We start from the raw sequence: 25,710 nt of genomic DNA on the forward strand, positions 1-25,710 counted from the left end.
TCGTTTCACAAGTTTACATTTGTATGTGTACAATAAGCGTATGTCACTCTTATATTATATAAGCTGCATACAGGCTTTGCCCGCGTGATTCAGTACGTAAGATATCCTGTGCCCAAGTTGGGATATTACCTACTTAATTTCAAATTTCATTTAAATCATAATAGTATTGCAAACAAACACATCTTTTAAATGATTACGAGTACTTATTTTTCACACTAACTGTATGTAACTATAAATATCTCTCATCAGAGACTTAGTCGAAGTAGTTTCTTTCATCTTGATAAAGAGGTTGCTAAGCACTAAAGTAATAGGTACTACAAACCTACTCGTTGCGACATCTAAATTTACCAGCGTATAGATTCATCATGAGTAATAAGCAATCAGTTATACATCTGAACCAGCAATATCTCTCGTAACGGAGATTTGAGTAGTGATGTGACGAGGTAAGCCGACTCGAATACTCGAATATCTTCAACATGTCATTTCTTTTTTTATTAATTGTTAAAGGAAAATAATCGATTAAATCATAAATAGGCATTCTCGATACTCCTCGGGAATAGCAACGCATGAGAGGTATCATGAATATCCCAATGTATTTTGTGACGTTTATGGTACTGTCCATATCTATAAGCGACGGTTACCGTGTTTTGCGGTACGCCTAATTCCATTCTAATTATCATAAAAAATCATTAAATTTTAATGAAAATAATTAATTAATTATTAGTTTCCGAAATAAATTGAATTAGATGAAGTACGTGAATATTTCGAGTTATCAGACTCGAAACACGTTTCTCTTTTTTTTTAATAAAAACCATAATATACTAAAATACAAAAACAAAAACTCAATTCGGCACATCACTAGATTTGAAGACGTTACACACAGCTATAATTAGCGTACCGATGAATCGCTATATCATGACTGTCAGCGATTTAGTGCTGAGAGTTACATTATGGGACAATTAAACGAGCATCTTAGAGTTTATGTACTCATGTTACAGTCAATATTATTACATAGTTAAAAGTACTTTCAGAAAATAATTTCAGAAGAAGTTAGGGTAAGATTTTAACTGTAGCATTTGAAATGTGAATACAAAACGATTGTTCGCTTGTTGAGAAAGTTATTAAGAGTGAGGTTTCTTTTTGTTTTCATTTATAACTGTTATGTTTTTATATTAAAAAGTAACTTATTTCTTTTTCCATCGAAAATAGCACGCGCTTACCAAATTTCGTGATGATTGGTTAAGCAGTTAAGGTACAAAGATGTAACAAACAAATAAACTCACTTTCAAATTTACAATATTAAATTATAATAGTGTTGGTATGAATATGAGAAAGAAATTATTTGGTTTTGACGTGGAATTGAGTTTATTTTAAAGTAATTTAAAGTTTTTAACTATTTATTTTGAAGTATATTTATTACAACTATTTATTTATTCTCATGTAAATGATTGGTTTTTACTACTAAAAAATCATGTAAAAAGCACGAATGAGTAGACCAGCTTCTATTTATTTCCATACAAGACCTTCTCGCATCTCATCTACATATATACACACTGTTGCACATTTACATATTTTACGGGGAACACAAGGCGAATACGCATATACTTGTTACAATTTATAATCCAACAGAATACCTTACTAATGCCCGGTTTACATTGCCAAAGCACTTGCATACAAGTGATTTAGTAGAATTCTACGCATAAAACATATTATATAAGGTACTAAATAGGGTGTTATGCAGTGGCTCATCAAATTATATATACTTATATTTTATAAGTACACCTTATCAAATTTATTATTATTTAGGTATTTAAGTGTGGTTAATGATATCTTTGTGCATTTTTATGGATGTGGTGTTTTGTTAATTCATGCAGTAAAAAGTGTAAAAATATTGTAATGTATTAAAATTTGTAAAATACTGTTATAACTAATGTTGACAATTCTAAGTTAAGAAATATTATTAAAAAAAAAATGATGATGAAAGCATTTGAAGCTAGTGCATAGGAATGTAAATCAGGCTTAAGATACGGTTTATACGCACATAGTCCTGAAGTTAATTTGTATATATATATTATTAAAATTGTGACATGACGAGCCATTGATAATTGTATCAAAAGCATGTATCGTATATTCTGTTATGAATAGTTATGAGTTCCACCATGGTAATTACTATGACTGTACCCTGTATGATTAACACATTGTTAAGCACACCACCGATCAATAGTAAAGCTATTAAATATAGGGGGTGACGAAAAGGGTATGACAAGTCGATACTCAGTGATAATATTGATGAAATTGAACAATATTCCTTAAGAAACAAAGTCGAATTTTCTTTGATTTAAATTCCATATGGTTTGTAAAATAATATCTATGGTTCAATTATTATTACTGTCAAGACAAAATGTAATATAGTAAGATAGTAAAATTATAAAATACAGAGGCATTTCACATTAGTTCTCAGAAATGGCAATGCGTGAGAGGTATCATGGGCGTCACAGTGTGTTTTAGTGTCACTTATAATGCTATCCATGTCTAAAGACAACTGTTACTTTCAACCAGATGGACCGTCAATTCAGTGGCATTCTAAGTTTAATAATTAAAAAAAATATTAAGCGCGACATTTTAATAACAAAGGTAAGAAGATTGAATTAAGCTTACGATGTTTTACAAATTAGCATAATATCCAGTAAGAGATTATAAAAGTATAGGTAACTTTGTTCTACTCATGTTTTCGTCGCAGCAGTTGTGTTTGTAAGGCAAGCACAACAGTTTTCAGTTTGAAGGGTGGGTTATGGCAGTGAAATTAGAGGGTGCGAAGGCATTATACCTTAGTCCCCAGGAACGGCAACGTATGAGGGGATGTTATAAAATATCCTCTGATATTTATGGTGTTGCTCATCTCTACGGACATTTGTCTTGTAATCTGTCAGATTTTTGGACTTTGTAAGTTTAAATATCATTTGAACAAAAAACAAAATATCAGTTGTAACTTTCAATGAAAACAATTATAAGTAAACGATTTTGAATTGCAACATAACAATTTCAAATAAATCTTATATAAATCGCAGATTGAGGAATGAAATTAATAACTCCGAATGGGTAGAATGTCTGTTATTGTTCCCATAAGCTATCCAAGTTTGAAGTGTAAACAAACGACTCAGATGGGTGTATTAACTTCAAATTGAATTTAGCAGAGGTTTAAATTGATTGATGATAAAATCAACTGCCTGATCTCTACCTGCGTCATTTTTCCTTATCAGGATAAAAACTACTCAATTTCTCAAGTTAAACAAACAAATATTTACAAAATGTAATCAAATTAGATTGATAGGGTTCGGAGATTAGGGACAATAAATGTGGTGATATAGGTTTTATAAAGGTAGTGGTTTAAGATAGATTCATGATTTAAACGCCTGCTTAGATGATGGACTTTTTGTCCTTAATACTTTTTTTCTTGTATGAATACACACACACTTGCACATTACGATTTTGTCCAAATTTAGGCGATTTATATGAACGGACTAAATGTACGCCGAGGATTGTCTTTCGTTGTTCCCGGACAAAATGTCTCTCTTCTGCGCAGGCCATTAGATTACTGCGTATGTTTCTGAAATTTGATTTGGACACTCATCTATTGTTTTTTTTTTCAGTTCCGTTTACCCAAAGGGAAAGGCAAAGGACCCATACAGTTCATGTCTATTGTAAATGATTTTTTGAAGTTATAAATTTATTTCAATTTAGATTTTTATAATTGTTAAAAAGATATAATCCTGAACTGTCAAAAAAACAAAGAATTAACTATTTTAGATTGCTTGGAGGTTGAATTTTTAATCAATCATAATATACTGTGATTCACTATTATACAAAAAAAGAAAAAAGAAAAAGTACAAATTTGTTTCTTTAAGAAATTTATACTTAAGAATTGTACATAATTATCACTTCTTATTGGAAAGCATCAACTGTTGATATTATTATAATAAACAATAAAATAAAATTTAATATTATATAAAAAAATCTACAGTAATTTTTTTCGAAGTCGGTTTAAAACCATCAGCTGTAATGGTATTGGGCTAGAAAGTAGCAAATCATACCAATTTCGTTCTATATGAAGTAGTAGCAATCGGTAATGTTGTTAGGAAAACCCAATTTAAGTTGAACATTTGTATCCTTGTGGTCCAGGTCACCACAATGGTCGAAAATTGTATGCCATTGTACCGACAAATCTCTCCGAGAGGTTCCATGGCTAGAAACGTAGGTTTTATCTGTGCTAGAAGTGTCATATCTTGTTTTGTCATTAAGAGAAATAGTGAAATGAATATTTCAAAATAGGTATAGTGGTATTATATTTACTTAACGATGCATTTTTTATTATTTTTTAAATTTATTTTTGTGATTATTATATTAATTATTTTAAGTTTTTTTTTTTTTGTATTTATACTTTTTGATATATTATTTTTTCTGAGAAAACTGTTGTATGATTGAATTTCTTTTTTGTTGTCTACATAATATCTATGTATAATACCGACATGTATATGTCTGTCATAAATCTAGGTATCTTAAATGTCTCCGTGTCTGAGATGTAGTTTTTTCTATACATATACATTTAGATGATTAGGTACATAATACATATTAATATAAATAGTAGTATAAAAAAGTAAAAAAGACATTTTTAACTTTAAACTATTTTTATGTGTTAATTTATTAATAATGATTATTCATGTAATTAGAAATCGAGACTTTTAAGACATATCTAGTGATGTTTTCTCTTTGTGACGTACTCTCGCAGTGCTGTTGGGACCCCATTAATTGCGATTGGGTCGAAGCAGATTACGGAACCTCGAAAGGTTTTCCGAACTGTTGTAAATCAGGGTGTGGAACTTGCAGAAATATGCTTTCGGTCAGACGAGCTAAAGTACATATTACCTTGTATTATAAGAGGACAATTGAAACGTAAAGGCGCAGTGGAAATGTGAGGGTTCGGATTGTGGTCGACTAGTAGGCGTTAGGTGAAGCAAAGTCTATTTATTATTTTGGGGTAACACGTACTAATTTCGACACATTATTTATCTGAAACTAGAAATAACTCGATTCTTCTACGACCTCTAAATAAATTAAGGTCAGTATTGCGTATGTTGGCCAGGATTGAGCAAGAAGGTATGAAGTCGAATAAGAACAGAGTTGAAAATAGATACAGGCAAAATCAGTCGTCACACCTGATGAAAACTAGTAACGTAGTAGTAAAAAAAGTCATTTATAGATTTGAACAACACTAATAGGAGACAATGTATATACATAATATAAACCAACTAACTATACAAATATTTAATATCAGTATCATAAAAATAATAATCTTGACTAAGAATCAAATCAAAAAGTATATTTACGTAAAGCTGAAGCTATGTGTCATGTCACTCTGCTATTGAATTAATTTATTGAGATGATTAAAAGATAAACTTACGTGCAAGTAGATGATTATATTTTTTTCACTAAGAAAAAAAATCTGTTCTAATTACTGTCAACACAATTTTTGTTTTAAAATAATATTTTATTTTAAGATAAATTAATAAATAAATTCAAAATATGGTAAAATATTTCATGTTACAAATATCTCGATTTACCTGTACTAAGTTTAAGTTTCCCGGACTAGTCATATGAAACTGTCAACGCGTAGACAAATTTAGTGTTGTATTCGTTGGAACGACGGTCGTTTGTCCGTCCGTTTCTCGGCTAGAGTACGCGAACGCCATTCTAGGAAGTCGAGTGAAAGATACACCTTGGGAGGAAGATAACAGGCGCGTTTGACAAAGTGTGTACTTTGCGTTGAAAATGTGCGCATTTACTTGACTAAGCGAAGGCAAAAGGACTTTAGCACTATAAAAAATGGTGGCAACTAATCTTACTATGTTCTTTATGGTAAGCGAGTATCACAGACTATAGGTAAATAAAGAATATCTTTGTATATTTTTGTTTTGATGAAAACGAAAACAAATTCACTTGATGAAAAATTTTAACTTCATAGCAAATAGATATTCAATTAAGACCCAAAAATAATTATTTCTATGTATTGGCACGAAGATAAAAAATAAAAAGAGGACTTATACAACTGACGTGTTATATTAACTTCCAGACTAAGAGATGTGAATTAATGCTATCATTTAGGTAAATTATAATAATTTACTTGGATTATCTCGACATTTTGATCAGATCACATCGGCCGTGATCACGAGTAGACTGATGTAGCGCTGTCATGTTTTTACTTCTGAGGCAAAAGTTTTTTTTTTCTACCCACTCATTTTCAATCATCACACAAATTGTGTTTCTACATTGAGGGTTAATGCACACAACATTTATCGTATTTTTATTCGATGCAATTCGTTAATTCCCGTCTCTTACAAATCTTAAACCCACGTGTTTTCTCTTAGGAAACTTATAAAACGATTTCGTAATTTCATGAGAAAATTTACAACAATACCTATTCAACAACAAAATGGTATATAATCATTATTACAATATTCTTGTGTAAATATGTCAGTTTTCTTCTCAATGTAATAGTAGAAGTGTACTCCGCAATAGTAGAAATATTTCATCAGCCTCAATACTATTTCGATGTCAAATGGATTTATAGAATTCCAACGGAAGCAACCCAGCCGTTTATTTACATAATTCTATAACAACATACATTAACACTTGTGAATATAAATATAGAGTTGGAAGTTGAATATCAGATAGGCCATAGTAGAATTTGTAGACTGCGAAATATCGAAGACACGTGTCTAATTTCTATAAGGGCAAGGTCACTGATATGTCGCTGTGTGTATGTTGATATTATAGCGAACTATAAATGGTTTATGTCAATTGAAAATATGATAGAAAATATGACAGAAAACATACAACATGTGTAATTGAAATAACTAGATGTGGGCGGGATTCCAATTGATTCTTTTTGTACACTGGCGTCAGAGTTCTTACACTTCATTCATAGAAACGTCTAACATATCTTTTACTTTTTATACTATATAATTAATTTAAAAAGAAAGAAAAAAAAAACATTTCATCAGTTAAAATTTATTTGTAAGAGAATTTTACTTTTTGTGAAAATTATTTATCCGCTTCCTTTACGACTTTCGAATGTATAAAATACAATGTAGGGATAGACTTGAAGTCAATCTGGAGAAATGTGTTCTCATTTACTTGTAGCAGCTATCGGTTATTCTTTCCAGATGCGAGCCAATTTATTAAATATTGCTTACCTAAATCACTATAAAGTTATAGGTAAAAGCTAGTTAATCATAATAACAAAAAGTCGCAACCTGAAATTAAACAAATTTCAGGCTGCACATTTTCACATATATAGCTTTCACGTATATAATGTAAGTAAAATTAGATTAATTTCCGTCTGTAGCAATCACAAAATGAAACACGTCCGAAGTATAAAATGTTAAAAAGAGGCCCGTATTTATTTTACATCATACAATCCCGCTGGTTTCTCGTCACGTAAGAACAAGTAACTTAGAAGGCCGCTTTCATTGTCCATATTTAATGAAAACTCTCCCGCATAATTCGGCTTCATAAAACAAGCTTAATTTTTACGAGAACTCCCCACAAAATCCCCTTCAGGAGTCTCGGAAAATTCTACAGGCGACGTCTAATCTTTAATATTGAATGACAAGATATAAAAGTTGTTCAATAAACCCGAGAAATGTAAATTTCTCGTCCTTTATAAATAAATAATGTATGAAGTGAACTGACGCCGGTATCAGAAAGCGAAATATACTAATAAACTATATTATTCTGCCTGATAGGCTCTTTTATAAGATAAATGAATTTTACATGAAAAAATGATGATCATTAGTGTATTTTAAGCGGCCATGTTGGATTTGGTTACAAATTGTCAGATCTATGAGTAATGAGCAAAAGAGTTATTGAGGTGTAAAGTGGGATATCCTTTTCTGGCTTTGATATTCAGTTTTAATGAGAGACGGAAATTAAACAATTTGTGCTTTACAAACAATTTATCTTTATCTCACTGACGTGATAGAATCTAAAACAGAAGCTGCATTAAATTGAAAACAAACTTAAGGATCTTCAACGAAGTTATAATTTTATTATTAGATCTAAACTAGTTACAAGATAGTGAAGAAATTGTTCCAATATGGGAAACTACAACAAGCAATATAGTTTCAGCGATACAAACTCAAGTTGATATAACAACAATTATTATTATTAAAGTTACCTAATCCGGGCGGAAATATTTTCGCTTAGAAACTTACGATAGTTTTCGATATTTAAAGATCTTCGGATAAAAAGAATTATAGTTTGGAAGGTTTAGGCTTGATCAGGAAAGGTTTTTTTTTATATATATACAATTATATCATAGGTAACAGGTATAATGAAAAAAAAAAAAGTAAAGAAAAAACACAAAGAACAATAATTTCAATTAAAAATATAAAAAAAGTCCACGCGTAATCAAGAATAAACAATTTTTTCCTAAATTTCTTGTGTACAGGTAAAGGTAACCAACTTATCATTGTACTTTTGACCAAATTTAATACGTATATAATTATAATATTATTATTGTATTAATTGTCCACTGCTGAACAAACGCCTTCCCCATATATAGTTTTTTAATGATTGCCGCGCTTGGCATGTGGGTTGGCAACCGCAGTTTGGTTTTGGTGATGTTTTAAGAGGGACGCTGCTACCCATTCCTCGATAATACCAAGTTCCCTTAGTCGCCTCTTACGATAGCCACGGGAAAGGAAGGGGTAGCCTATTCTATGCTGGAACCATATGGTATTTTCTGATTATTTATTTTTGACCTATTGGGCATTTAATACGTATGTAATGGTGGCATGTAATTATGTCGAGACAACTCTTACATACTGAATACAGCTGTTAATGATTATACCGCAACTCAGTGCTACCGTTGACATACGTAATGAAACTAATGACCCATTACCAGACAGATAAACATGGATTAAACAATGAATTGTCATGTTGCGTTAATCCTTCATTAATCATAATGTCTTCAAGAGGAATACGTCAACATTGCATTGATACATAATATATAGCGTTCTAGAATAATATATGTCCATCCCAGCATCTAAAATGTAAGAAAGATATTGCTACGGGAAATGTCGGTGAGTGCTGTTTCTACTCGTATTACAGCTCGAACCCAGGTTAAGAAAATGATATTGTATGTTCTCGTGGTTTTGGTATGATTATTCATCATCATTTCAGCCGTTAAATGTTCATTGCTGAACATAAGCATTACCTATAAGGATAGCATTGCCAGTTGTTGCCACGCTTGGTAATCGCAATCGTATCGGCGGGTTGGCAATTATAGTTAAGCTTTAGAGATCTACGATAGCCACCACCTATGACGCCTTTTTTAACATCTACAGAAAAAGAAGGGGTGACTTATCATATGCCGAGACAATATGGTTTTGGTATATCTTGATTTATTTGTGTCAAAAATGAAGATGATAATGATTTATGTGATACAAATTGTGGCTAGGGTTTTATTAAAATGCAAAATAGAACCTGTTACCTCGACATATGGCAAAGAGGCGGAACACCATGGTAATATCTTCTTTCATCACGGAGATACATATAAAACATGGCTCTTCACGATGGATTTAGTCTTGTTATTTTAGTTTTGAATTGGATTTCGTTGTGAATGCTAATGGCTTCTTTAGCCATTGCATTATACATTGGTATAGCGTATCGTAGGCGTTACGGTATAGATTGGAAATTCCTTTTTCTAAGCGATGGTTATAGGAAACTATCATCAGTATTCACTATTTTGTAATTAAAAAAAATCAATGCATAAACGAATTTTGCTGCCCTTCCTCTGTGATAGCAACAAATGGCATATAAGATTACAACATTCAATTTTCGAATCCCTTTTCATTGTAATCAACTGATTTAATTTTGGTTAATTAATATCCAGGCCATTCGTGTAATTAGCTAGATATTTAACATAACGTGTCTGACATTTTCTGAATGTTGTCTAAACCAGGCAATACTGTAATGATATACATACGCGTTTTCAAAGTTTAATTTAATATTCTATCTCTGGCGTTAGGCAAACACTAGTTTGACTTCGTAATTAGTCCCAATCAACGTACAAAGACTGAATTATGACGTCACGTCACCCTAGTCACGAGACGAAATCCTGTTCTACGAACTCCCGTCTTGCGCCTTGGGGATCGCGCGACGCGGTCTCCGCTGACATTCTGAAGCGCTTTCTAAAGCGCTTTCATTAACAATTTCGCTTCAGTAATATTAATTATAGCTTATAGACAATTATTTTCGCGAGTAAGGCGATTACGCTGGGAGCGATAACGTCACACGACGCCATAAATTGCCTCCATTAAAATTCTGAGGAGATCCAAATTTGAAATTGTAGGTAATGAATCTAAACGATCGTCTGCCAAATCGAATTTGTGATGCGTAGCTCAGTGATTATGATTACGCATGTTGAAATGTATAATTATTTGAATTTGACATTGAGTTACTAATAACAAAAAAAAAATCTTTAAACTCCTTTTGAAATAACCAAAAACAGAAATTATAAAAAGCTACATCTATTAAATGTTACTTTGCGGGGTCTTGAATGATTTTTTTTTCCTTTTAATATTTGCTTTTTAGCACCAGCTATTAACAAATAAAAAAAAACTATTTATTTGTTACTTAGCTCAAAATTTTACAATAAAAACCAACAACGAGCACTGTAAATATATTACGTGTATACTAATAATAAATAAATGGCATAAAAGGCGACTAAGAGAGTTTCTGGTGGAGGGATGGGCAGCAGTGAACAGTTACGGTTAATACAACAAATAAATGACGTTCTAAACTACGGTAGTTTGAAAAGTAAACATTTTGAAACTTTGACTCAGTTAATCGTCATTAAATAGGACAAGGATAGATAGATCAGGACGGGGAAGGGCAATAATTTACTTTCTGTCACGGGTACGTGGACAAAGTCGCGGGAAGTAATATGTTAACAATATATTCATTGGTATAAATGGAACCAGCCACGGAATAGTATTTTCGGCTTAAGTTAGTTATAAGTTCAAAGTAAACACTGTTAATTGTATAATAAACATTACAGATTCTCTAGTACAATCTCTGAGTCGTGATTGCGAATGGAAACAGAATTTGAACCGCAACTGTTGACAAGGTAGTAATTGGAAGCAATTAGGGACCCCTTGGGGTGGGGGGAGAGTGGTGGGAGGTAGATAACTGTAGTATTTGGGTGACGACTGATTTGAAAGTTATAATTTATCACTTTAGTTCAGAACAGCCGGTATACCAATGTGATATTGAATTCTAAAATGGTAATATCCAATGCTGTGCTTATTTAGTACACTATAAAGAATAGTTGTAGTGTTGTTCAATCGATTATCAATTAATCGATAGTGTTTACGTAAATATCGAATTTCTATCTGTAAGCCGATATTGATATGAAGTTTAACGTAATTTAATCAAGTATAGCAAATTTACAATAATACTATCGATTAATAGATACTAGGTAGTATATAAATAGTAGTGTTCCAATATTTGCTACCGGCTCAATTGATTCGGTTAGTAAATATTTGACTTGGTCAATTATCATCGATTAATTTTTAAATGACTATATTGTGTTATCGATTATACTGTACTGTCAATTATATATCTATTTTAATAAATTTATTTTGGTTTAAATCGAACTATTGATTGATAATAGAACAATTATAAGGAGATATAAGGAGTTATCGAATGATGTTCTCATCGTATTTTTTTAATTAGTTTAATAACTAATCATAAAACTTTATATAAACAACACGAATTATCATACAATCAGTAGAGTCTGTCTCTCTTCCCTAATGAGGGTATTTTTTTATGTAACTTAGAATGGTAAACAAGCCGTCTGCTTGTTTGCCTACCTGATGGAAAGTGGTAGCTATCGCTTAAACATAAGCAGTAACCATAGACATAATAGAGTATACTGTTTCAGCCATGATACCTCTGATGCGTTGCTATTCCTGAGGACTCGGATGTTATTCCTCTGTACCCTGTAAATTCACTACCATATCCCACTTTTCAAACCGAAATGTGTTTCGGTTTGAATACATGAAGCCATGCAAACACAACTAATTCACAGTAGAAACACGAATGGGACAGAGGTGTCTAAGCAAACAACTTTTGTACAAAGTCTCCCTCTAGCAAAATTGTATCAAATTCTGTAAAATCGTATCGTCTCGAGTCATTTTAAATATATGCCTTTATGTTATTTGTAATGAATGGGCATAGAAAATTTGTATATACATTCATTATTAATTTTCCTTTCAGTAACAAAGAGGAAAAAAATTTAAAGCCCAAAAAAATGTTATCTAATTTTCGATAATCTGTTTACCTTAACGGTCCGGGATGCCAGTCGTAATTTGAGGTTGCAATATTCTCGTGAAACTTACCTGCAAAAAAAAAAGAAAATATAATTATATTTATATAAATATGTAGTTCATGATTAGAATAAACGTTCTTTGAATATAGTTCGCTTTCAATAGAGCTGCTCGAGCTTATAGAGATTAACGTTTTTAAAGTAAATAACTAAAACTCTTTTTATTCCGAATCTTTTACGTCATCTGAAGTAGCACTAAAATACTCTGGGGTATTAAACTGCCAAATAAAGATTTTAATGTGCAACTCATTATAATATTGAGTGTAATCTTTTTAAGGCGTTAACTTTTTAGTATCGAAGGAAAAATATTATCGACTTAAAGATTTTTTCGACGTTCAAGGAGGTTGCGCGCTCGGGGGCGTTTGTTTTGTGAGAAATTAAAATTCCGACAGTGTGCAAAATAAATTCTTGCTTAATTAAGCTAAATAGTCCAATTAGGAGGCATTTTTGGAAGTTTTCGTTCAGAATATGAAATGTTTTCGGATAATTGAGATTTTTTTTTATATATATAATTTCAATCTGTAAATTGTAATTTGAAACGTTTGGATTTCATGGGTTTATTGTTCTTTCTATTAATAGTTAAAATATATATATGTCTACTGTGGGGTCTTGGCGTATAATAAGCTATTCCTACTTTCAAGTGGGTGGCGTAAGAGGCGACTAAGGGAATTTAGTGGTCGAGAGATGGATAGCAGCGTCTTTTTTAAAGCATCACCAAAGCTTAACCGCGTTTGCCAAATAGCTAGACAAGCGTAGTAATTACTGGCAAAACTCCCCATATGGGGAAGACTTGTGTTCAGCAATGGACAGTTAATGCTAAATTGATAATGACGACACCAAATTTCACGGCTGTTGGTTAAGCTGTTAAAGCGCTAAGAGGTAATAAACCAACAAACTCACTTCTACATTTAGAATACTCGAAAAGTAAGGATCTTTTTCGTTTTTGCAATAACTTTGTGATACAAAATGCCGAGTGCACTGCATTAGTTGTTCAATACCGGCGATTGCTTCAAACTTACTTGTTTGGATGGTCACCACGATTTGGTATACAATGGAGGACCACTTTTTATTGCGATTAACTGGCATATTCCGACCACACGGACGTAGTCATGTGTTAAAGGTAGTTAAAAATATATTTTCGTGAAATAATAAATTTCTATTATTAAACCTGTCTCGCATATTTAACAATATAAAAATATACCATATTAAAATACCTTTCTTTTTTATTTTATTCACGAGATTTGATTAATTAAGTAGCTAACGTTACAATTTCTTTTCTTTAATAATTTCACGGGACTTTGTAAGCGAAAACGCAGTGAAACGTAATGCCCGCTGTTTTCCTGTATTCGTTAATATGAGATATCCTCATTCCCGGATCCCTTCGAGTGGCCCTGTTCACATGGGAATATTCGTCTGGAACTCTCTAAAGTACAGTTAGCAACCGAATATAATGTTTGTTGCTAACTCACTCTTGTAAAAAATTAATGGCTATAACATGCTGAAGTAGAAATAATATGTTAATGTAATCATTAGATACGGGTGATATGGATACATATCTGATGTCTATATATTGGAATCCTCTGGACATTGATGACGGAAAAAAAATCATCATTCATTTCAATATCGCTTTATTTTCGAATATGTTGAAAAATTTTCATTTAATACTATTTTTTGGATAACGGACTTAATATATCTTAGACTTATGTTCAGCAGTGGAGTAAAAGGATAATATGATGATAATGATGTTGATAATGATGTTGATAATGATGATGATGAATATACTCACAGGTAGAATAAATAAACATTGTTTTTACAGGAAACAATCAAATCGTAATTTCTAAAATGTGCATGTATGAATAAATCGCAGCGTTAACTTTGCAGGAAATACAAAATTCAAATCACGAACACGTGTCAGTTTCGAAGTGACGCGACTACCCCTGGGGCGGTTTCGCAGTAAGCACTAGCAGATGGATTCCCCTGTATTCCGGTCGCGTTTTATGACACGACTTATCAATTTCGATTTTGTCAAAGTTCTAAAGTGGAATGTGCTTTAATAAATTTGAAATTCTTATTATTATTATAGACGTGGAAGTAAGATTGTTTGTTACATCTTGGTGCCTTAATGGCTGAACGAATAGTAATGAAATTTAGTATACATATAGCATTTGCGATGGAGAAGGCTATGAGAATATTTTTATCCCAGATAGTCAACATATACCGGTCACGCATACGAAGTTGCAGGTAAAGATAAAAAGACTTGCACTTCGAAATTTAAAAGGTTATTTTATTATATTTATTCGTTCGCCACTTTGCTCGATACTTATATATAATTTATTTCAACTTTATTTTTTCTATGCCATAATGTATAATATTTAATAAATTAATCTGAACAAGTTGGTGGCAATTTAGACAAGTTTTTTTTTTTCTTTTGTAGCGTTCACCCCGATATTAGGGTATTTTGCCAAGAACAAAACGGAGAAACGATAGTAGTAATAAAAATACCTAACACAAACGAATTTAGAAAGGATAAGGATTAGGTCTAGGATTTAGACAAGTTACGAAATGATCAATCAAAGATTTTTTATTTTTTTTTTATTAATAGAAAATATGTTAATAATTAAAGATTGTGTTTCACAAAAAAAAAATCTACTTCATCTGTGGTAAAATTAGTTATTTTAATTTAAAAACTAAACTGAACTGATTTAACTACGAGGCAACAAACATAAAAAGATTCAACTGAATTAAGAACCTCCTTTCTGAAGTCGAGTGAAAATACGAAAATATGATATTAACTGTTTTATCCTATCAAAATCAAGGGTCGGCAACGCGCGCGTAATACCTCTGGTATTGCAGATGTTCATAGGCTACGGTAACCACTTACCATCAGGTGGGCCGTATGCTTATTTGTCACCTCAGTGGTATAAAAAAAAACATTTATTATATTACTTCATATCATACATTTTGCATTTCCTTTTCGTTTTTTTTTTGCTCCTCTATAAACTTCATTAAGAGGCATTTAATACATTTTGTTTTTTCTCACCATTTTACCATTTTCATATTGTAATCGCGTAAATTTACGCTAAAGATTTTCTCTCGTCGGACTTTTTTTGAGGTTTAGTGTGGCGTATTTTGTCATTCCGTCCTCTCTATTTGATACGGATGGCGGGTTGCCTATGGTGATGGATGCATTTACTTTGATTAGGGCATTATTGGGATGTAAGGGAGAAAGATGAGCGGCCGAGAAATCTGGGAAGACGAAGCAAAAATAAAGGAAAATTTTATCTGTGGATAAAATATTTCTCGTTCGTACAGGCCATTATAAAGCTTATATACTTTTAGTTTAATACTCGTAGACTAAGCGAAGTAAACGTCTGTAGTGATTTCTATTAAAATTTTACTATTTTTTTTTATTGAAACCACTCCAGCCGTTTGTATGTACGGAAACGCTAACAAACTAACGAACAAGCAAACAGACGAAAAAAAAACTACTTTCGGTTCAGTATAGCATGTAGGTGTGGTCCCGGAATAGGCCACCACTTCCTTTCCTGTGGGTGTCGTAAGAGGTGACTAAGGGAACTTGGTATGGTCGAGGGATGGACAGCAGCATTCCTCTTTAAACATCACTAAGCCTAACTGCGTTTGCCAACCCTCCTACCAAGCTTGGCAATGACTAGCAAAACCTCCCAAGGGGGAGGCCTATGTTTAAGAATAGACAGTAATTTGAGACAGTAAATTGCTGATATGAGGATGATAAATATATGTGCTACTCGTGTATGTATTACTCGTATGTATTAGGTAAGATTTTAAAAATATTTACTAACAATTTTGGCTTCGTTACAATTTCAATGATTTATCTCAGCATTTATACTCGCAATACGGACCCATATACATACACCCAAGTGGGGACACAGTATATAACGATCAGTGTTTCGTGTGATTACTTTTGTTTGAAAACAACATCTGTTCAGAACACTGGTTGATAACAGATGCTTGTATTTGAAATACTTGTATTCGGATGTTTATTGCGCATTCTACTAAATTAATTTCGGGATAATTTAGTTGTTTCAAAGCTACGCCAACTGAACCGACCTGTATTGTAAAGAACATTGCTGCTGTCGAATGTTACTAATGTATTAAAGGTTTATTGGAGTTAGAATAATATTGTACGAGTTATTTTTCATTGGCGATTTCAAACAAACGTTCAACCCCTATTTAACTCAAGCTACTTATTTTAATAAATTATTTAGAAATACTATTAATATGGTGTCATGAACAAGTATCCATACTTCGATATATTAAGTTATAAACTTGTCGAGATTTGTAGAATGGCAATAAGTTATTTAGAAAGCGTCCAAAAATTAAATTTTATTATGTATTGCATATTACGATTCCTAAGCGAGTGAATTGGGATACTGTCCTTCTAAACTACCTTAGTTGGTAATTATAATAAGTAAATAAATATTATAAAAATGAAAGTTCAAAAGTAAGGATGGATATATAATTTAATTATGTTTTTATGTATGTAATTTATCATATTGCAGTAATATATAAAATTATTTTATTCAAACTGCTATCGAGTATCATTGGATATTCTAAAGGTTGACTGTTAGAGAATGCCTGTATCATTAAGTCTGCCTTTTGTACATTTTATTGGTCAATTAAGTTTAAATAAATAAAATAAATAGATGGATACTTTCATAAGATATTGAACAATTTTAATGAAACTTGGTACATGGGTAAGTTACATTCTAAATTAGCACATAGGATACTTGTGAATTCAATAAAAATGAGCACAATTCGGTTGTATTTTTTTCATGCTTGTTATCCGTAATTCCGTCAGTTATAAACCGATTTGAAGTGATATTTTTTATCTGAAAGAATATACTTACAGATTGGTGCCATAAAAAATTTATCAAACCCGATTCAGTAATTTAGATTTTAAATAAAAAGCCACAATAGCGTCTATTTTTTTTTATTGTGTAATATAATCTTAAATTATGTGTCAAAACATAAGTATACTAATATTTACACCTACATGATACTGAACACCAATCTATTTCTAAAGTTTCACTGGAAACCTTACGCAATACGCAATAAAGCCAAAATCCACTGTGGGCGGTGATTCACTGTTGAATATTTGTTTTTTTTTCGGGGACTTTAGCATATTCGGGCTTGTTAATTCCGAGTCAGCGTAACCTTTTGACTTACATAATAGTATTATACGTTTTTTTTTAATGTTATAAAATGCTCGTAAAGACAATATGTTTATTATTATTATTATTTTGCTGACCGTCAGTGCCTTGTTATTTCGAGGAATTATCGTGTCTTGTAGTTTTATTAAAATCGGTTCAATATATTAGTTTTTAACGAGTTTTTCCACAATAAGAATTCGGTTTTTCCACACTAGTTCTCTATCGATCGCCATATATAAACCCGGTCAAGTTGATTTAGTTTCAGGTAAAAACTGATACTTCTCTTGTGCGTGGTACTCAACTTTATATGTTGAATACGGACGTAAAATAATTTACTCTGTGAATTGCCCATCGACTGCGCAGGCTTTTAGGTTTTCAGCACATAAATTATTACGTTATTATATTATGAATACAGCCTTTGTAATTTGGGAGAGTTTTATTGCGTTGTATTTTTAGTTTCTCGTGTGCGGTAGACTTCAGAATTCCAATATTGTATCTTAACGAAGATATATGCATTTCGTGGATTGTCTATCATCTGTATAGGTCTTTAGATTTACATTAAGTATATAAGTACATTATTAGATTATATATATATATATATATATATATATATATATATATATATATATAGTCGTTGTGCAGCGAAAAATCACTTACATTTTTGGCGAAACCTATTTTTTTGTCGTATTTGGTTTGAAATACAATAATCTACCTTAGTTTAAACAATATCAGTATATTTTTTATATTTTTGCAATTACAGAATGTCAATAAGTACCTAAGTACCAATTCTACCGGACCTTTCTCGGCAAAAGTAGTTTTTTTTTTTAATTTTAGTTTAAACAAATAAACAGCTGTTGAATTTCATTCATTACATGTAGTATTATTAAACTGTAAGCTATGTTTTCTTCTTACAAATGTTTTTGATAGCATTTAGCATTTAGAAGCTTTATCGATTTTTACATCAAAAAATATTCAAACGCGATTATTCTCAGAATCTGTTTTTTGTAGTTGATGAATTTTCGCTGCACAACGACGAAATATATATTATCAAAATACGTGACCCCGAATAGGGAATTCTAAGATCCAATCGAACGTTTGAATTTTTTGATTGTCACATGTTTCGTGTTTTCGGAGAGCACACAAAGTCTTCACATCAGAGTGCGCCACCCTCACACGAGTAGTAGTATTACGTGGTTATTGTTCTACGGTTCTATATTCGGATAGCAGGTGTGCTTACATATTACTAATGTTTTATCTAATGTTATCTACCTAGGAGTGACAGGTACGACACTTTTTTCTAATCTGTGGTACGTCGGCCATAAAAAAACATCTGATTATCGCGCCTGTTGACATTTAGATATAATTATCTACCCTCTTATTTAAGCCGCTACGTTTTTCACATACATTATTAGACGTTATCACTTATTTCTGGCTAGCTGTATCCCATTGGTTCACCCGCGTGAATAAGTAAATAAAAAGTATGCTATGTGCTAAATTAGGATATAACCTATACGTGTACTAAATTTCATGCAAATCTGTTCAGTAGTTTTTGCGTGAAAGGGCAACAAACATCCATCCATCCATCTATACATACAATCATCGTTACAAACTTCCGCATTTATTATATTAATGGGATATACTTAACTGTTAATTTTACACGACACATACAATAAACGCTTTTTTGTAATATTTCCATAATTGCAAATACAGTTTTAAGTAACAATCCATCCAAAATTAAAGCCACTGTGTTTTCTTAAATTCAATTTATATACTCTTTTTTTTTTCAAAAGAGGGACTATCACGAAGATAGGTTTTTAAAAATAAACATTTTGTTTTTATTATTTTCAACCTATATAAATAGATTCCAAATTATTAAATTAATAACTATAAATTGCGGGCTTACGCATAAAAACTGCTCAACGGATTTAATAATTCTTCACCTATAACTATGTAAACTACATTATCAGCGGTAATATAGGTTATATTTTCTAAAATTCTATCTGTCCATGCGAAGCCGGGTAGTTAGTATACAATAAACATTTACCAACATAAAGGAGTGCATTATTATATACTAAAACATTATTCCGGTCAATTAACATAAATAAATTAGAACAAGCTTCGTAAATGCAACACTGAGATTTACAGACGCCACTTAATTATGGTTACCATTTTGTTTATGTTTTAGCATTGCATTTTCAACTCTATGTTATTAAGGAATAGAATACATAAAGGGAATAATATAGCGCAATTGTGTAAATAATGTATAAAGCACGGAATAAGATACGCACATACGTAGTATACACAATTTGTTTTCTTTATTTATCCTCGTTTTGTTGGTTGGATTTTACAATTATAATGGTTTATTCTTTAACGAGAATTAAAAAAAACATTAAAAACATACTTACCCCTACACAATCCTTACTAATATTACAAACATAAAGTAAGTTGGTTTGTTATCTCTTAGCCTTAACGACTTGATTGATCATTATGAAATTTAATATACACATACTATATGGGATAGAGGATAGGCTATATCCCGGTCAATGAACAAATCCTGGTCACATAAACGAAGTCGTGGGTAAAAGCCAGTGATATTATACACATACATATATGGTGTTAACTCCATTAAATGTACATAGAATTTTACTGTGCGGTAAAGTTTAATAAATAAATAAATAAATAAAAAATAATATAATAAATACCTACAACGACAAACGACGAGGTGTTTTGTTGACACTTTACATTGTAATTATTTGAATTTATAACGCGGAACGGCGTTTTTACAAGTCGATTTTGATTTTGCTTTGTAACAAACAGTGTAAGATTTTTACTACAAAAGAAAATTTCAGCTTTGATCATTATAAAATTAATATAGAATCAACAACTGCAAAAGGAATTGTGAAAATTAACTGCTCAGAATTGACGACATTGTCGTGTAAAATAATCGAAAAAAAAATTGGGGCGAATTAGGAATGTAGGACATTTTTTGGAAGTCTTTTAAAAATTCTCATATTCATTTTATTTTTCACATGTAAAACATAAATATACCTTGAATTCGTTACCGGCGAAAGTCGTTAGTCACTTGAAATATAAAAAAAAATATAGGCAGTGAATGACGAGCTCGCTGGAGTCGCCAGCTGTTTCCGTTGGCACAGCTGATCGACCGGATATTGGCTGTTAGAGAGATGTTCGCTATCTCACTTGCACTTGATGCCCTGTCTCTCTTGCGGCTTTTAATTTTTCACTCTTAGTCATTATAACCAAGAGACGATTTTCAATCACGGATGCGAAATGAGAACCGTTTAAATTCTGTAATCAGAATGGAAAATTACAAACGATCCTTTCGTTATTAAAAATGCGAGTTGGACGTTATGCGAATAATTTTCGTCGTTTCCGTTCGCGTGATAGAAAAATTGAAACATTGTAACTTTGTTGAGTGCACATACAATTCTACTGTTACAGATCTCGCGTTTGTAAAAGTAGCACTGGCCAGCACGCGATTTAAATACGGCGTTCGAATTTGTGTTTAAAAAAAAAATAACTGCATAAAGGTTTATAAAAGAATTGGCATTCTGAATTCCAGTCCACTTTATCGTTGGGATTAATCGAAAGCAAACGAGTTAGCATAGAATACCATTTCATTAGTTCCGTTTTCAAGTTTGCCGAATTGGGGATAGCTGTGCAAAATCAGTTGGAAAATGTCGGTAATAGGATACAATTTGGCGTGCGCTGAGTTGTGTAAGCCGGCAACACTGGGATTTTAAGTGAGAAGTTTTGACAGCGGTTACAGGCTGCTGTTTGGGAAGTTACCAAATTTTAATATTTAATGGACAGCAAAATGTTTGTTGTAATGAATTGATTGATACCTTTCTGTTATGCTGACAAAAACAATAATACCAAGAATATTAACTTTATAACAAAAACATTGTAATTGTTTGTGATAATGTTTGTCACATAAATACTTTGGAACTATTGGATTATTATATATTTTCATATGAGAACCTTCATACAGTAAGCAATGAGAACTCAAGCTCAATTTAAGATATATTTGATCTTCAGACACCTCTCTCTATATATATTTTGTAAAATGTTTAAATGTCTCATAATTGAGCTTTTAAATTTATATAGTGATTACTTAGTTTGGAATTTATTCATAATTCTGCAGCAATTGCAAATGAATTGCGTGTCGAGTTATGGAGACCGCAATGCAGCGAGCTAGTTTAGGAAGCACTCATTGGAACAAAAGCTGTTAAACGTCACATTAGTAATCTCAAATTATCTGTGACCCATGTCGGTGTAAGCTTATGGGTTTCCGGTTTACATATATTGTATACAGATAGACGGAGAAATAAATTCAATTATCTAATTATTAATTTTATATTATATTACATGTTACAAGGGTTTTAAGTAATAAAATAAGTATGAGTAAGCATTTCCTAAACAAAGGTTGAAAAGATAACACACAAATTTCGCAGATATAAGTGCGAAATGTGATGTGGAATTATTGTCTATAATTATATATATATATATATATATATATATATATATATATATATATATATAGTTTATATGGCAAAACTCCCCTTATGGGAGAGGATATGTTCAGCAGTAAACAGTTAACGGCTGATACAATATATAATTAATAATGATTTATAATTTTCTTGAGTATAATTATGAGTATAACTCATAATTATACTGTAATAAGCTGTTGATTATGTAAATAAATAAAATGAAAATAAATGTATAAGGGTAATTCAGTACTTAAGGCGTTCTCTACCAGGCAACCATAAAACAAACAGTTTTATTTAAGCGGTGCATTTGTAGTTAAAATTCTAAGATAAGAGAATAAAATAAATTTCCTGTCGTGAAGCAGTAATGCGTGCGTGCGTATAATATAAAATATGCTGTTTTCATTATAAAAAACGACATTTAGGGCCCTGTCACCTAACCTACATAACAGTATTATGAATAATGACTTTTTCGGCCCTTAAATCGAAACGACTGCAGTTGGATTTAATCCCTAAAGACCGTGTTTCAGAGCCGTGACATTAACAAATGCGTCCAAATGTCACAATTCTAACATCTGCGGAACCCCATGGGTCGAGTTATTGCCGAAATGTGACTCGGCATTTCGATAATAGTTGATCGATTCGATAATTCGTATCGTGGCCAATTCGATTAACGTAGTAATCAAAAATGTGATTACCACATCAATGTAAGTTTTTTTCTTGTTTGTCATGGTTTTTATGTATAAAATTGTAATATATTAATTTATAAAAAAATCTTTAAATCCAATTAATAAGCTTCATAATTATCATTGATATTACGTAATTTAAAAATAAAATAAAAAAGTAATAATAGATTTATAAAAAAAGTTTTTTTGACATTCTTTGACTGTTTTTGCTTTAATTTTTACTAGCAGAACATCTCCATAGATGGATGTCAATAATTTCCATTCCAGCAAGTGGTAGATTTTAATATAATTTATCAGACTTTGTATAAAAGTCATTTGCTTGGGAACCTCTATCCTATTCGTGTTTCTGCCATGAGGCAGTTATGTTTGCATGGCCGTGTTTCAGTTTGAAGGGCAATGCAGAGGCATAACGCCTTAGTCCTCAGCAATGGCAATGTACGGTAGTGTTCATGTCTGGAAAAAAGAATTTGGTATCGAAAATGTCACCAATTATATTTGACATTTGCAAGGGCGAAATTAAATATAACATAGCGTATTAATTTTCAGCCAAATATACAGGGTTCGGTTGATCCCTTGTTTTTTGTGGGTCCGCTTGCAAATGAAGGGATCAGAATTAAATTTGTCCCGGTAACCGCAATGTGCTGTGTGCACGAAATTGTCAGTGGTAAAAACACGTTGGGTGCACGTGAAAAATCATGGACCGACCTAATTAGGGTATTGTTTGTGTACCTACCGGGTGAAAATGTACAATATGTTTTGGATGTGAACAAATAATTTTATTAATTAAAATAAACGTCTTTTTTAATTAAAAAAGGTATTTTTTTATGGTTTCGTAATTGTTTCCGTTAAGTGAATGGATGCAAATAGCGCTAGGTCGTTTTATGTAAATCTGTGAAGTAGTCCATATTCTATGTTTAAAAATCCCTAAATTATTCGAGAATGTTGTGATCTAATGGTGTCATTCAATTGATTATAGATTTCACAGGTTGTGAATTCAAATATGATGAAAATTAAATATATTCGTGTCAACTTTAAAAATTACAGCTAATACGCTAACAGAAAACACCGTTATAAAAAATTTAAATGGACGAGAACTCTTACAGAGTTAAGCTCCCCTGTGGTACATATTTATTTAGAATAAATTATAACACGAGTGGCGGTCTTCCATCATGCGTTTTTCAAAGCACTTTCTTTTACGTACAACCACTCTTTGGAATCAACTTCCAGCAGCAGTATTTCCGAACCGATACGCCATTATAACTTTCAAGAAAAGAGCATATTCCTTTTTAAAAGGCTGGCAGCACACCTGCATTGCCTTCGATGTTGTGGGTGATCATGGGTGGCGTCACTTACCATCAGGTGAGCCGCATGCTCGTTTGCCTCCTGTATTGTAAAAAAAATAATAACATTGTAATTTTTGTATACAATAAAAGTTAAATAAATAAACTTAATTTGTTTTGTTATCGGTATGTTAGATCACAGGAGAGTTAGAAACTTAAACTACCACACAAACTATCGGGCGGATTCGATCTCGAGACCTTTGAAAGATAAAGTCTGTGTTAAATAAACATATATTTAAATGAACAATAAAACCTTATCAATATGTTATCTTTAACCTGATCAGATAATTACATAGTTTTATTAACATAAAACATAATAAGTAACAGGGGACTAAGTGTTTTAATTTCGTTTAAAACCAGACCTTTAATTAAGTAAACCTTTGACAGCAATCCAGATACTATCGTGTTTTTAACGCAAAATTTTGTATAAATACGCATTTTAATTTTATATACAGCCGATGTTTATCGTTTTATTTACAACGTGCCACTGGCAACGGCAAAAATTTAAAAATTAAAATGCAGTTTGCTGAAAGGAAAAGAAGAAAAAAAAAATGGAATTTTTAACGACGTAATAACTATGTCTACATACATATTCAAATTTCAAATTAAGTTTGAATTAGCAATCTCTAACGAATACCTTTATATTATAGCTCTATGTCAAAATAAAAAAAAATGCTTACGATTATAATCCGTGATAGAACAGTCAGAGGTAATTACAGGCTGTTGCCGTTGTTATTATTATTATTATTGTTATTTGATATATATATTGGGTTTCTTTGGACACTGATGGCGGCAAAAAAGGCAAATTACTCATTTCGTTATCGCCCATATCAGTTAGATATCTACATTCATTTTGAAAGAGTTTTTCATTGTATGTATGGATAACTGAAATTTAATATATTCGTTGTAGGGTCAAAATATAGGTATTGTAACTACAATACTATATATAAAAATTGCTATATACTAAACATCGACATATGTTGCGTGTATGCAAAACCGCCCTAGCTTCGAACAAAGTTTTCAAGTGAGCCATTGTGAGAACTTTGATAGTTTTTAGTGAAGAATTTGATGGTTCTATCTAGTATTGTCATTTTCTTTGACTTTTATGGCGTAGAAGGCTATGCATGTTAAATTTAGTGTTATATCATTCACAAGAAAAATAAACTGTTCTTTCACGTATTTTGTTAAATTCTTTACTAACATTATAAATATGACAGTGAATTCATTTGTTAACTTTTAGCGCTTTAATATCACAATAAATCGTCATGAAATTTTGGTCCACACTTACTATTTCGCTTCGGCTTCGGCTTTTTTTTATTCCGGTCAATGAACATATTCTAATCACGCGGACGAAGTCACGGTTATAAATTGGTAACAAAATATATCAAATTATAATCTACTTTATTCACATAGACTTGTTTACAAGCACTTTTATTTTTTAAATCTACTGCAGGATTCGGAAAGTTGTTTTCTGTTGACAAGAACCTGCAAGAAACTCATCAGTTACTGTTTTAAATCTCAAATTACATGTTAAAA

General features: G+C 31.6%; 1 protein-coding gene across 9 annotated transcripts in view; it reads right to left on the reverse strand.

Annotated features, from left to right (window-relative positions):
* The window catches only part of LOC113512138 (brain tumor protein), a 588,229-nt gene that overhangs the window by 16,105 nt on the left and 546,414 nt on the right, over window positions 1-25,710 (reverse strand). For 2 of the 9 annotated variants that reach the window (XM_052893753.1, XM_026895933.3), the window contains exon 4: window positions 12,404-12,461. The exons of 6 other annotated variants lie outside the window; for them this stretch is intronic. The gene's annotated coding sequence lies outside the window, so the exon portion shown is untranslated. Of the gene's footprint in view, window positions 1-12,403; window positions 12,462-24,187; window positions 24,218-25,710 lie in introns of all 9 variants that reach the window. One more of the 9 variants, XM_031909205.2, reaches the window with a different exon arrangement.

This window comes from Galleria mellonella, unplaced genomic scaffold (assembly GCF_026898425.1).
Source record: "Galleria mellonella isolate WM207_F2 unplaced genomic scaffold, CSIRO_AGI_GalMel_v1 utg184, whole genome shotgun sequence".
Lineage (NCBI taxonomy): Eukaryota > Metazoa > Arthropoda > Insecta > Lepidoptera > Pyralidae > Galleria > Galleria mellonella.